Raw genomic sequence first — 14,659 nt, 5'->3', positions numbered from 1 at the left:
GCAAAGCACATCCTGCTTCGTCTGTTCAACTTTCCCCCAATATAACTGATTTCCAGAGGTTGTTATTTTAATCAATGCCCAGCACAACCATATTGAATTAGACCTAGCTGATTTACAATCATAAATGTGTTGAACTGGAAGAGTATGCAAAGAATCTCTTGCCTAGCGGTTTTCCAAATTAGTACCTCAAATTGCAGATATTCCAGGGACTTCCATAAGACTGAGATAGAGGCTAAGGGGAAGGATATGGCGGTCAGGACCCAGGCTCCAAATGTCAGCTTCGAACAGAACTGCTACATTTTCACCTATCATTTATATTAGTATGCTGAATCTAGATCATTTTTGAGGGGGAAACATGAGCTTTACAAGATTACTCACACTCCCTACCCCTACCACAAAGCTGAAATGTACAGAAGGGTGGAGAATTGCCCCAGACGGCATAATTAGTGAGTGTCAAAGTATGATGGAATCTTGTTATTCTGGGTCTCAATATAATTTGCAGATTTATCTAAATTTCAGATTTCAAAACTCTGATTAATTTCTCAAATGCTTCTTTGCAATAATGTATAAATTCATGTTGTGAGTCAAATGGAAAAAATTCAGTAAAGATTCATGCTGTTTTAATTCATTCTTGACCAATAAATCCTTGTAATTACCAAGCTACTTTATTTTCTTAAGCACAAAACCTACAGGCACAGTCCCAAAGGAAATTCTCCAATTTGGAATCCCTCTGAGCATTTATGTAATTTATTCCAGGAATGAATAAGAGGCTTAGCTAGCATGCCAGTAACGATTGATTGATAGTGACTGACTGAGAAAGATCCTGAAGACACCGCTGGCCACAGAGATTTTGCAGCAATGATTAGCAATGTCTGCCATGGATGTGGGAGGGGGAAATATGGTATGGTTGCCCCATGTTTGTCATCCCTGGCCTTTCCTGTAATCCCAGCACTTTGGGAGGCCGAGGCAGGCCGATCACGAGGTCAGAAGATCGAAACCATCCTGGCCAACATGGTGAAACCCTGTCTCTACTGAAAACACAAAAATTAGCTGGGCGTGATGGCACATGCCTGTAATCCCAGCTACTCAGGAGGCTGAGGCAGGAGAATCACTTGAACCTGGGAGGTGCCATTGCACTCCAGCCTGAGCAAGAAGAGCAAAACTCCATCTCAAAAAAAAATAGAACCAACATTTTGTGGATGTTTGCACCCTCTCGTTCCCTCCACTGAAGACTCTGGAAACACAAAGCCAGAAGAGCGTAATGGGCTCTATTGTTCACAGCCTGGTCCTTGCAGTTGAGATCTGTGTCCAGCATGAAGCACAGTAAGTATTTGTGAAATGAATTGATAGCTGCATAAATGAATGGACATCTGTATTTCACACCACCATATCCCCATCCTGAGACAATGAGCACAGCAGCACTAGCTGCTACAATGGAGAAGAAAGAGGGAGAAAGAAATCCTGGGGTGGAGGGTGTAATTAATATAGTATTTCCAAAATAGTATCCTAACATGTGTTCTTTGACCTGAATTTATAAGGAACTCAAAGACAAGTCTCTGCAGTTTAAGATCTATACTTTGAAAATACATTAGGCCCTGCCTAGAAAATGGGTTCCCTTTTGGTTGGGATTTACAATTAACTGAACTGGGTGCTAATCCTCCATGTATGAAATATGGGAGATGTGAGCGAAATGCTTTTGCTCCTAACCAACTGTGTGAGCCCCTTAGGTCTGAAACTCCTCGTTTGTAAATAAGAGAGTTGCTCTCTTCCACTTGTTCTTTCAGTAAATATTGGTTGACCGCTGAGAGCTCCAGGCACTGGGCTGGAGGCTCGTAATCTAGGGAGGACATCAAACATTAAACAAACATCTCATTGCAAAGCCTGCTGAGTGCCATGAAGGTCACAGGACTCTGAAGGAACCAAGGTCCCTTCCAGCACCAGTAACCTGTGATTTTATAGTGGTTTCCATTGTTTCCCATCCCTGGGTGTCCACATTCCGACAGGGACCCTTTCTGGGGAGTTGTGGGTGGGCACAATTAAAGGCATGAAGAGATACTGGGCCTGGAGTCCTGCCTCGATTTTGCAACTGGGAGGTCTCAGGAGCTTCTTGTCCCTCCTTTTCCTCAGAGCCTTACAAAGAGGAGGAAAGTCTCTTGTACTTAAAATATTTTCTTGGATGAAAATGTAATTTTCTTAGAAGAGCTGTTTGCCATTAAATTCTTCCTTGGCTCGAATTTAAGTCTTTCTTGTTCCTTCTGAGATGGAGAACCCCTGGCTAGCAGCCTGTCACCACCAGCCCCCTATGAGATGCTTGAAGCCAGTCTGTCACAGCTTTGCCTCCTCTTCTGCAGAGAGATGCTCTCATTTCCATGAAACTCACTTCCTCAGAGAGATGCTCTTATTTCTGTGAAACTAACTTCACAGGTTTTCTTGCCTCTTCCTTTTAGACACTTTTTCTCCTGAATTCTTCCCCTGAATTCTTTCCAAGTCTCTTCCAACAGGACAAAACTAGACCCAATCTTTTGGAAAGGGTCTCACCAAGAATAAAAAGAATATTAATGTATTAACTGTCAACTGTCTTTTCTGTCCTTTTCCTTTTTCAGCTTGGGGCAACAAGTATTTATTGATCTTATTAGATCTCAAATAACATTTATACTAGTTGGATTATTATTCATTTATTCATACATAGCCTCCTAAACATTAGCATTGTATGTTTAAGACTTCGAAATAACATTAACAGGTATAATAACCAAAATACCAACCATAATGGGATTGGCTTGGTGAGCAGAAGGCTCTCTGGCCAGGTCTACGTTAAATTTATCAGGTAATTCGTGCATGCGGAAATCATCCACTGTCCGTAAAACTAACCCAAATTTGCCCTCCAAAAACTTTCTAAGTCAGTTAAGGCAACAAACACAAGGGACCTTTGTGCAGCATGGATTTCATTGTGAAATGCATCACTTATGCTTTCTAAAAAACGTTTCCTGATAAAACAGTATCTTTTTCTTAGCCTGTTATTTTTATAAAATCATACTCAAAACTTGGACATTTCTAGGATATCATATTAGTCCTTTTCCAACGCTTCTTTATCATTTTTCTGAGAATGTTAATACAGGATAAAAGTAAAGTCTGTAGAGATTTTTGAAGTTTTTTAACGTCAAAACAAAAGTTATAAACAGAGGAATTGGAACTGAGGAGAAAGAAAGTGTTCTACCAAAGCAGTTCTACAAACCGCACGCTACAAATAGACACCAAATTTGTAAACTCAGAGACCCATAAGGCTCAGAAACAGAGCACTAGCAGGTTCAAGAAGCTCAGTTTAAAAGCCAAATGGAATTGAAAAGGACTTCTGTCATAGTCTGAGATCTCTTGAAGGACATTCAAGAAGCTGTAAATATGTGGTTTCAGACTCTAGGATCGTTGACTAAAACCCTGTGCCTACCGTGGCTCTCCTCCCGGCTCTCCTCCCTCACCCCTCCTACCTCACCCCCACCCCTCCTCCCTCACCCCTCCTCAGCCAGACACCTCTCCCTTACCTCACTGAACAAGAGCTCCTAACTTTTGATTCACCCTCTTCCCCTCTCGCTTAGCACTTATGGTGCAAAAGGATGGTCTTAGTCTAAGAGATGGGTACATCTGTGAATTCCCCATCATTCATTTTTCTCCTAAATGTATTAGTCAGGATTCTTTCAGTTCCAAGTTTCAGAAACCCACTCAAACTGACTTCTCCATAAAAGCAACATTACTGACATGTAATTGTGATGTTACCAAGGGCATTATTTCAGGCATAGCTGGACCCAAGGACTCAAATTAAATCTCTGGGAACTCATTTCTCTCACATATTGGGTCTGTTTTCTTTTGTATTTGCTTTGATATCTTCCAGTTGGTGGCAAGGTGACCACTAGGAGCATCAGCCTACCAACCCAGGGGCACGGGGAGCACCTCTTTACAAAGTGTTGCAGAAAGAGTCCTGGAGGGATGTGCATTAACTGACCTCGAATCATGGACATCCTGAATTTTAAAAGGATGGGGTACTCTCAGGCACCTGACTCTTCTTGTGGATCCATTTCTGGAGCTGGAGGACCCAAATCAGAGCAGCTCCACCCAAATCAGACTGGAATGGGTGGGTCCCCTGGTTCTTTTTCAGGGAAGACGGAGGAACATTTATCTGAGTGGGGGAAACAGCCTGGGCAAACCAAAACAACAGATGGCGGTCAGGACAGGCTGGGAATCACAGGAGCAACACAGCAGGGCTGGACTGTGCCCCTGTGCATGGGCACACGAAGCCGGCCGGCAGCTCCGCTCCTGGTGCTCACCCAGGGCGCAGATGGTCAGGGATCCATACCACACTTGCCTCACAACCTCCATAGCAGGAAAAAGGGGTGCTGGAGTGCCTCCCACTGGCAGGGAGGAGGTCCTTCCAGGAGCTGGTGCACATCACTTCCACTGGAAGAACAGGAATTACAGCCACAGAGTGTGCTTGGAAAGAAGAGAACCACTGGGAGGCCCAGGCGGGCGGATCACTAGAGGTCAGGAGTTCAAGACCAGCCTGGCCAACAGGGTGAAACCATGTCAGGTGTGGTGGGGCGCTCCTGTAGGCCCAACTGAGGTAGGAGAATTGTTTGAATCCAAGAGACTGAGTTTGCAGTAAACTCAGATCACGCCACTGCATTCCAGCCTGGACAACAGAGCGACACTCTGTCTCAAAAAAAAAAAAAAAAAAAAAAAAAAAGAGAGAGAACCAGAATATTTGATGACAGTCCCAGTGACATCCCATACCTATTCATTAATAAGACAGCAATGTCTCCCACAGGGAAGAGCTCTGCACACCGTGGACATCTTTCTGCAAAGGGCGCACAGGCCATTCACATCCTACTGACAGATCCAGGTCAACCTTCATAGCTGCAGACCCAACTCAGAGGGCACGACAATGCTCAGCGGCCAAGGCCCTCCAACCCGCCCTCTTTCCTCGCCTTTATTTCCACCTGCAGCCTCCCTCCCATGTTCCTAAGAAGAATCTCAATGCTTTATTATATCTAATTTTCCTCCTAACTCCAAAAGAGAAAAGAAACTTTGGAGTGGATGCGGTTTAAGATGCTCCTTGCAGTACCTCTATGTGGAAGGGTCTGTGTGCCCCTTACAGCTACTGCTGACAGGGCCCTGGGTCTGCTCAGCAGGGAAGACAAACGCAATCACTTTTCCTGGTATATTTGAGTTACTTCATATGTTTAATAAGCAAAATACTCTGTATCTTCTCATACATGTGAAAATTAACAGTCTAATTTTATCTCGAATTGGGTAACAGGTTTTGGTTGTTTCAAATACAAGAAAATTAAAGCAATTGAGATCTTAAAAATTCTTTTTAAAAATCCTTTTTTAAAATATTTTTCCACATTCTGTGCAGCCTATACAATATGACATGCACAATTACAGCAGCTCAGTCCTCATGTTCTTCCACAGTGTTTACAAACACCCTGAGGCAGGCATCATTAAATAGAAGCAGGGAAAAGTCACCCAAGGGGAGCAGGCTCTCTGCATGTGTGTTTACAATGCCGAATAAAGCTCTAGAACATCTCAGAAAGGGTTTCCCTAAAATACACTATACAACTAACTTGATTTTGCCATAGAAACAGACATATATAACTCTTCATAATTTCTATCTTGTATACATATAATTTATTTCTATACATAGGTACGACATTTAGAAAACGATTTGATGACAATCACAGAATTCAGGTGGTTTTTTTAAAGGAGATTTGTATCAGGAATATTTGACAAGACTTTTGGAAAACGTTTACAAGGCCGTGATGGCTTCCTCGGGAGAAATGAATCGAGGAATGTTTGGTTTGCACTGGTGATCACCACACACGCAGGGAAGGTGAGTTCTTAACTATGAATCTTTCGCAAGCTGAGGATTACTCGTATTGGCCCAGATCAGAATCTATGGAAAACTAGTGATATAGTGTTTCAGATTGAATGAAGGTTTTTGTTATTTCCCACTTGAAAAATGTGACTTTAGGCATCTTTTTTGCAAGAAAATGGTGGTCTTCTTGGCTCCAACTGAATACCATTTTAGTCAATGAGCATGGATCAGCAACATAGGATCACATTTCCATCAACATGTGGGTGGGATTCAAAATTGAGGAAAGGGAGCTGCACAAATGCATTTGAGGTTTTAATCAAACCCACAGTATTTTCAGCAACGGTTCTGTGTGATTGATGAGCCCAGAACAATGCCAGGGTTTCAGCCACCAGGCTGTGACAAAACAACTTAGCAAACAACATGCATTTATGAGTGTGATTGTTTCTCAGCAACCAGAAAACCAAGGAGCAGTCTGTCTGTCTCATAAAAAGTGTTGTAATGTGACTGGGCGTGGTGGCTCATTCCTGTAATCCCAGCACTTTGGGAGACCAAAGCAGGTGGATCACCTGAGGTCAGGAGTTCAGGACCAACCTTCAAGACGAGCCTGATCAACGTGGTGAAACGTCGTCTCTACGAAAATACGAAAAAATATTAGCCGGGCATAGTGGTGCATGCCTGTAATCCCAGCTACATGGGAGGCTAAGACAGTAGGATTGCTTGAACCAGGGAGGTGGAGGTTGCCTTGAACTGAGATGGCGCCATTGGACTCCAGCTTAGGCAACAAGAGTGAAACTCCATCTCAAAAAAATAAATAAATAAATTGTTGCAATGTATGGAATATTTACCACACACAAGGCATTGTCCTAATCACTTTAAACAGATTATCTCACTGAACCCTCATAATGGTCTTATGGGTAATTATCACAATTTTACCACCTCCTACTGCATAACTTTGGGAAAGTTACTTAACCTCTCATGCCTTGGTTTTTGTGAACCAGGGATAAAAACAGACAGATCTCAGGAGGCAGTGCGTACAAATGGCGTAGATCAGGAATAAGCCTCCAGGAGAAGGGATATTTGAGCAAGAACTCGAAGGAGGGGAGAATGTTAACTTTGCAGATATTGAAAAGAAGAATGTTCCAGAAAAAGGCAGCAACAAGTGCAAGGCAGGACTGACCTGCCCAAGGACCCATGCTTTAGAGGTCCTCAGGTATCACAAGTGCACACACCAGAATAAATTCTCTGACACAATGCATGGGTGTTCAGACGCATTGAGAATCTGGGGCTCAGACCTGGTACACAACGCATCGAGGGGGTTCACAACGCATTGAGAAACTGTGGCTCAGACCTGGTACACAACGCATTGAGGGGGTGCACGACGCATTGAGGGGGTTCACAATGCATTGAGGGGATTCACAATGCATTGAGAATCTGGGGCTCAGACCTGGTACAGTGGGACCAGAGCCCTAAACATCCGCTCTAAAAGTAGCTCCTCCGGAAACACTTCTCTGCGTCTGTCACCCCCTGTCCTGGAAACTTAAGGTGACTGTTCCAAAGCCCAAAGGTTGGTCATTGTGCTTTGGCTGACATCAGTGCAGAGAGAATTGAGCAGCAGAAGCACGTAGGCAAAAGAAAAGACAAATTAATGAATTTGCCAAATCCGCAACATAAATGCATAGACTCTTGCATAATAAATTGTTTTTCTTTTCCTAGTTGTGTTAAATGTCTATTTCATTCCTTCTCTTCATATGCTAATTCTTGATTTGGAAGGTGTCACAAACTAGTGTGGTATTTTCAACAGTTACACATGGATGTTGAAGAATATTTTGCAATGTTAGACAATTCCCCTGACTCAGGTTTACATACATTTAGATGTAAACAAAGCATGTATGGAGCACCGTACCAATTCTTTCCATTGGCACATAAATGGATTTTGGATCTTAAGTTGCAAAATAATTCAATAGTTTTAAATATATTTATTGTGCTTTAATTCATATCCCAAACTAAAACTTTTGGCTTTATGTAAATCATATTTATTTTAAACTGTATATCAATAATTGTATTTTATATTTTGTTCTATATCTTAATAGATAATTATAAATAATTTAAAACAACACTCTTTTAGAAATGTGAAAAAACTTTTAAGTTTTAATTATTTACATTTAATTTAAATTTTGAGGAAGCTATCTTAAAATTTTGTCTACTTTGACTATATTTACATTTTAATTTTAATGCTTAGATTACAACTGTCAACAGAACACGTTACGTAAAAATTGTTTTAACAATAATGTTTCTGAAATGTGGGCCAAAAACATGGAATAAATACAAAATAATTTATGAATGTCTCTATAACTTATCCAAACATCTCCAGTCCATCAACAGCACACCAAGAGGTCAGAATAATTATGAAATGTAGTCATCTTTAATATTTTCCAGACATTTTGTCACGTAAAACCATAGCTTTGTACATTTATTTTATGTATACATACTTATTTTTACATGTATTCCAGTCACTTTTTCTTTGTCATTTTTAGTTCTGAGGTATATCTGTCAAGGTAAGAGGAGAGGAGAGGTTTTGCTGATTGTCACGGTTATCTTGGTTTATAAATTCACATTCAGACACCTAGTGTGGGGCCTCCATTTGCTTTCTCCTGGTGGCCCTCTGGGAGCTTGTGAAGAACCTGGCCTGAGACTGGGTGGTAAGGCCTGATCATAGATGATGGTGAAGGCCCTCCTGGCAGGCTGCGTTGGGACAGCTGGCCCTCCCCACACCAGACTTGGTGCACAGCCTGGACGCTGCAGTCTCCCAAGGGAGCTGCAGTCAGGACTCCAGTCCCAGTAGGTTGTGCTCTTAGGCACATCTGCAGGCCCCTCGGCATGAAGGCCCAACTACTGGGGCCTTCTCTGAGCATCCCTGCTGAGCCTCCTCATCAGGAAAGGGGGCTCTGGGGACACTTTTCTCCACTCTGACTCAGTACTCTGAGTTTTTTCTCTCCTAGTCCTTCCTCCTCTTTTTCCCCCAGCTCCTCACTCCATAAAATCTCAGGAGCCTTTTGAGACAGGCTCCTTCTGCGTTGGTGGGTCTCCACATCTGTGCTGACCCACTGGTGTGGTGCTGTCCCATGGGGACAAATGGGATAGGAGGGAACCGGTGCTTTTCCAGTGTGGCCCTTGTTTATGCCATCGCACAGGGTAGGGAAAGGCTTGCCTGAGCCTCACTGTGGCTGGCTGTCTCCGCCAGCCACTTTGACACTTGTCAACTCTGCTCTCAGCTCAGCCAGCTCTTGATGCTCAAGAGGTCTTGGAGGTCCTGTAGGCCAGCAGTCTCTAACCTTTTTGGGACAAGGGACCCATTTCGTGGCAGGCAATTTTTTCATGGGTGGGGATGAATGGTTTTGAGGTGAAACTGTTCCACCTCAGATCATCAGGCTTTAGATTCTCCTAAGGAGCACGCGGCCTGGATCCCTCGCACGTGCAGTTCACAGTAGAGAGACTCTAATGTTACCACAGACCTGACAGGAGGCAGAGCTCAGGTTGTCATGCTGAGCCACCTGTCACTCACCTCTGCTGCACAGCCCAGTTCCTAACAGGCCATATACTGATACAAGTCGTAGGCCACTTAGAAGCTGATGAGCAAAGAAGTGACAGTATTTGACTTTTGTTGTAAAAAGCTGACTCTGGGTACCATGTTGAGAGCACAAGGAACAGGAGGAGAAGTGGGAAGATGAGCTAGGGAGGCTCCTGCAGTACCCAGGGGAGTGGGAAAGAGGCTCTGAGGGAGGTGGTAGCCATGGAGCTTCAGGAATTATTTTGAAGATAGACCAAAGTGACTTCCTGACAGACTGGATGTGGTGTGTGTGAGACAGGAGTCAAGGGTGACTCCAAGGCATGTGGTGACTTCCCAACAAATGTTAGCTATTATGTCAATACCTTGATTTTGTGAATGGAGAAAAGGAGATAGAGAGAGGGTTCACACTGATGAATGAAGACAAGGTAGTACCCGGTCCAGTAAGTGGGTCTCAAATCACAAGCATAGCTACTCTGCTCTTAAACTGGTTCTTTGTTTATAAAATATTGTTTTCTAAGTATTTCTGAATATCTTGTAAATAAAACATTACAATATGAAATTCCACAACTAACTTCATTCCTTCAAGACGTCTTAATAGAATTTCAGCACAAACTGAGAGGTTGTACAGTCTCAAGCTTTCCCATGTAACCGATATTCATGGAACAACCTTCCTTGTGCCTTTATCCTTCTTTAGGATCTACATTCCCAAGTGTCCAGAATTCACCTGTTTATTCTGACGCCATCATTCTTATTTGCTGATCTATTTAAATTAGTCTAGCCAAAGACAGTGGACATCTTTCTTCAGGGAATGTTAACAAGGGACATAGGAGTTGCCTTGGCCATACATCAACTTAAAACCACAGGCAGAATCAAAGGAGAAAATGTCTAGCCTCTTACCCTCAGATGAAGTCAATAAATTCCATAGATGTTGCTTTAGGGTGCATAACGGCTCCCAAGTAAGTTCACACCTGATGCTCAGAACCTGCAAATGTTATCTTACACGGCAAAAAGGAGTTTGCAGATGTGATTAAGTTAAGGGTCTTAAGACAGGGTGATTTTTCCTGGATTATCTGAGTGAGCCCAATGTAATCAAAATGGTTCTGATCAAAGGGGTGTGGCGGGGATTCAGAGTTGAAGGAAAAGGCAGAAGTAAAGCTTGAGAGTGGGTTGCTTTGTTGATGGAGGAAGGGGCCACAAGCCAAGGAACACAGGCAGCCACTAGACACTGAAGAAGGCAAGGAAATCGATTCTCCCTGAGCCTCCAGAAGGAACCAGCCTGCCACCACCTTGACCTCGGCCCAATGAAACTGATTTCAAACTTGCGACCTCCAGGATTGTAAGAGAATAAATTTGTACTCTTTTAAGTCATTAAGTTTGTGGTAATTTGTTATAGCATCTGAAGAAAACTATTAGAGATGCAGAGAATGAAAACATTATTTTTAAAAATTGTATGTAATCATTAACATGTACATTTGCTGAGCATCCATAGTCAAGATTTTTAAAAATATCTTTTTTGCCAGTCTCTTCATTTGCTTTCATTTTATGGAGAAGAATAATGGTAGTGAATTCTGCATTTTGGACAGAACCCTATTTATCACTATAGGCAGATGAGATCTGTATTACTTAAGGCACAGTGTAAGCTACTATGCCCCAAATACCTTAAAATATAACAGTCTAACCAAGACAGGACTTCTCCCCTCTCTCACACAGCAGTCCAAAGGCAGCAACCAGGGCTGTTAGGATCCTTCTGCCAACCTCTACACCAGCTTCCAGAGTACAAACTGGCTTTGAATTCACCATCATTTTGAATTGCAGCTAAAGAGAAGGTGAAAGTTTCAAGGAGAGCAAATACCCATTCTTTGTAAGGTCATGATCTTTGGAGGTACTCATCATTTCTGTTCCTATCCCACTGGCCATAAGTTAGTGAGATGGCCATAAGGGAGGCATGTGTCCTGCTAAAACCTGGGAGTGCTGTTGCTAAAGGAAGAGGGGAGGGCAAATGTTGCCAAAGCTCCATCCATCCTTGCTGCATCCTGTGTACAGCAAGGGAGTGAAAAGCCTGGACTCTGAGGTCGGGCCTCCTGGGTTCAAATCCTCAGTCTCCCCTCGCCATCTAGCATTCTGCAATCACTGTTAGTTTCAAGCTCTATAAACTAAAGAGATTAGGAACATCTACCGAAAGTTGTGTTGTGAGGATTAAAAAAGAGTACTTAGAACAGCGCTTGGCACAAAGTAAGTACCTCAAACACATTAATTATTATTAAAATCAATTCTTATATTGAAATCATTTAACATTTTAATAAATTATTTATTACTGATTCTTGTATTCAAATGTTTTTATTAAAATTATTAAAATCAGGAGACACTCATGAGAGTAAAAGTGGGTGCCTTTAGTGATCACGCTGAGGCATCAAGCTTAAACCAGGATCCCTCAAGACAAAATAGGGCTATCTGGTCACCCTAGTTATACAACACTAGGGTTAACAGCACCATCAAATCTACTTCCTGGATACCAAAGGAATTAAGAGAAGGAAGAAAAGAGACAGCGATATTAAAGATATTTGCAAGAATTGTGTTCCAAATACAAATTCCATCTTTTCAGAAATTCTTTGCTAGTTAGTTTCTGGATATGGCTTCCACTTTTAACAAATGTTAGCTTCTCAGAGTTTCTACTTTCTAGAAACTAGAGACCATCTCTAACGTTGCCTGATTTTTTTTCAGTGAATTGATATGATTCCAGTCAAGAGAAACGAGATAAGAAACAGATATCAGCAACAATGTTTCAGTCAGTACAGCCAGAATTCACACCTCATCTTCTATTTTCTGAATTAGAGAGTTTAGTATAGCATATAAGGCTGTGGCCCAAAGACAAATAATATGAGAAGATATTTAACTGCACTATGATGTGAAGAACTGAATATTGAAACCATAGGCAGGTACTTCCTTGGCCTACAGAACTGGCAAAAGTTTTATAAAAACTGAGAAAATCTAGTGTTGGTAAGATTTTCAGGAAATGAGAATACTCACATATTGTGGGTGGGAAAGTAAACCATTAAAATTTTGTAGAGGAACATGTAGACCCTCTGACTCATCTACTACATTTCTGGGACTTTAAAGGGAAAAAAACAGATAGATGAAAAAAGACACATTAAGAGTTTTATTTATTATGTTGAGAGATTGGAACTAAGTCTCTAACTAACTAACTCTCCTATGACAGAAAATTAAGTAAATTGGATGGCACCCATATATCAGAATACTATCTAGTATACAAGAAGACATTGACAATACACTGTTAATGAAAAGAAGAAGTTACAAAACAGCTTCAAGTGTAGTCTAATTGCAGTTTTTAAAGGAACTCAGATGCAACCATTACATTCAACAAACCTGACTCATGGGATAAAATCACAGAGAAACTCTCTCTCTCTCTTTTTCTTTTTCCTTGACATTTATTTCATAGAGCTAGATCTTTCTCTTTCCTTGGCTAAAAACTGCATCAGACTTCGTGACATCTCTGGTCACACTTCAGTAACAGAAAAGCCTTAAGTTACTCCTAGGAAAAGAAGCCTCAATTATTAATGAACATGTTCAGTTTCAAGCTTGATTTAGAGTTAAAACTTTTCCCAACATTCAAATCATATCTGAGGCTTGCTGCCTGGAAATGGAGTTGTATTTCATGTCTTTTCTCTGCTTCTTCTTGCCTTTGCTCCTACTCTCCCCAACCCCCTTGCTACATTCTGATTCCCTGAGGGTTGGAGCATAGGTTGGAGAAGACTGGAGGTGGGATGCAAGCATCTCCTGACTAAGCCGCTAATAGCACAGTGGCCTAGGATTGGAATTCTCTGGGCTTGGCTTTGTTTTTTGGTGGCCCCTCTTATGGACATTTCTTAGTATGTCAAGTAGTTTTGGATTGTATCCTGGACATTCTGAGGATTGTGTTGTGGAGATTTTCATTCTTATGTCCCCTTATAATCCTCTGAAGAATGTTGATATTTTAGAGTAAGTCAATTAACTTATTTAGGTTTAGACAGAAAATTCTCTCTCGCCTTCTGCAGGCAACGGTCTTAATCTTATGCCAGTTTCCGAAACCTTAGCTATGCTACTCTGTTCATGCATGCTCAGCTTCAGAGGTTAGCTTGAGACTTAGATGGTGGTTAAATCTTAGGTCAGTTCTCAAAGCCTTTGCAGTGTTGCTTTGGTCTTGTCCATGTATATCACGGAGATGAGCCTGGAACTTGCACAGGTTTCTATAGGGAAATAAGGAAGCTCCTTCTCCAGCTGTCTCTTCTGTAGGATTCCTCCCACATTCTCCAGACTTTGAAATCCATGTAGCATACTATAATTTCACATTTTAAGGAAATACATGGATAAGCGATTCACTTCTAAATAACCCATGAATCTAAGAGAAAATTCAAAGGAAAATTTAACATATACTATAAATTAAATGAAAATGAAAACACATGTCAGAATTTGTGAGATGCAGCTAAAGCTGTGTTTGGAGGTAAATTCACAGCATTAAAATGTCATATTAAAAAAGAAAAATTTCTCAAGTCAATTATTTAAGCTTCTACCATCTTAGAATAAGAGAAATAAATTAAACCTAAAGCAAGAAGACAGAAAATAATAAAGATTAGAGCAGAAATCAATGAAGTTGAAAACATCAAAACAATTAAAATTAAAAACAAAGCTGATACTTGGAAAGTCAACCAGATTGCTAAGCATCTTGACAGACTAACCAAAAGAACGAAAGCAAAAGTTGCTCATGTCAGAAATTAAGGAAGGGACATCACCACAGGCCATACAGATGTTAAGACAATAATAAGTGAATAATGTGCAAAACTTTATACTATAAATTGAACAACTTAAATGAAATGGACCAATGTTTTTAAAGACATAAACAAATTACCAAAATTTATTTAAGATGAAATAGACATATTGAATAGCCCTATGTCTATTACAAAATTTGAACATGTAGTTTAAAAAGTCTCATAAAAAACGTCTTCCAACAAAGAAAACTTTAGGTCTGAAAAGCTTCACTGGGGAATTCTACCAAACATTTAAGGAAGATATCAAAGCAATTCTGCACGAATTCTTCAAAAAGACAGAAGAGAAGGAAACACCTAACAACTCATTTTATGAGGTCAAAATTTCATTGGTACCAAAAGAAAACCCAAGTTCATTATGAACATAGTGAACATAGATGCAAGAATGTTTAACAAAAATATTAGAAA

The sequence above is a fragment of the Piliocolobus tephrosceles genome, chromosome 5 (genome assembly GCF_002776525.5).
Source record: "Piliocolobus tephrosceles isolate RC106 chromosome 5, ASM277652v3, whole genome shotgun sequence".
NCBI lineage: Eukaryota > Metazoa > Chordata > Mammalia > Primates > Cercopithecidae > Piliocolobus > Piliocolobus tephrosceles.
This window is presented reverse-complemented; position numbering follows the sequence as displayed.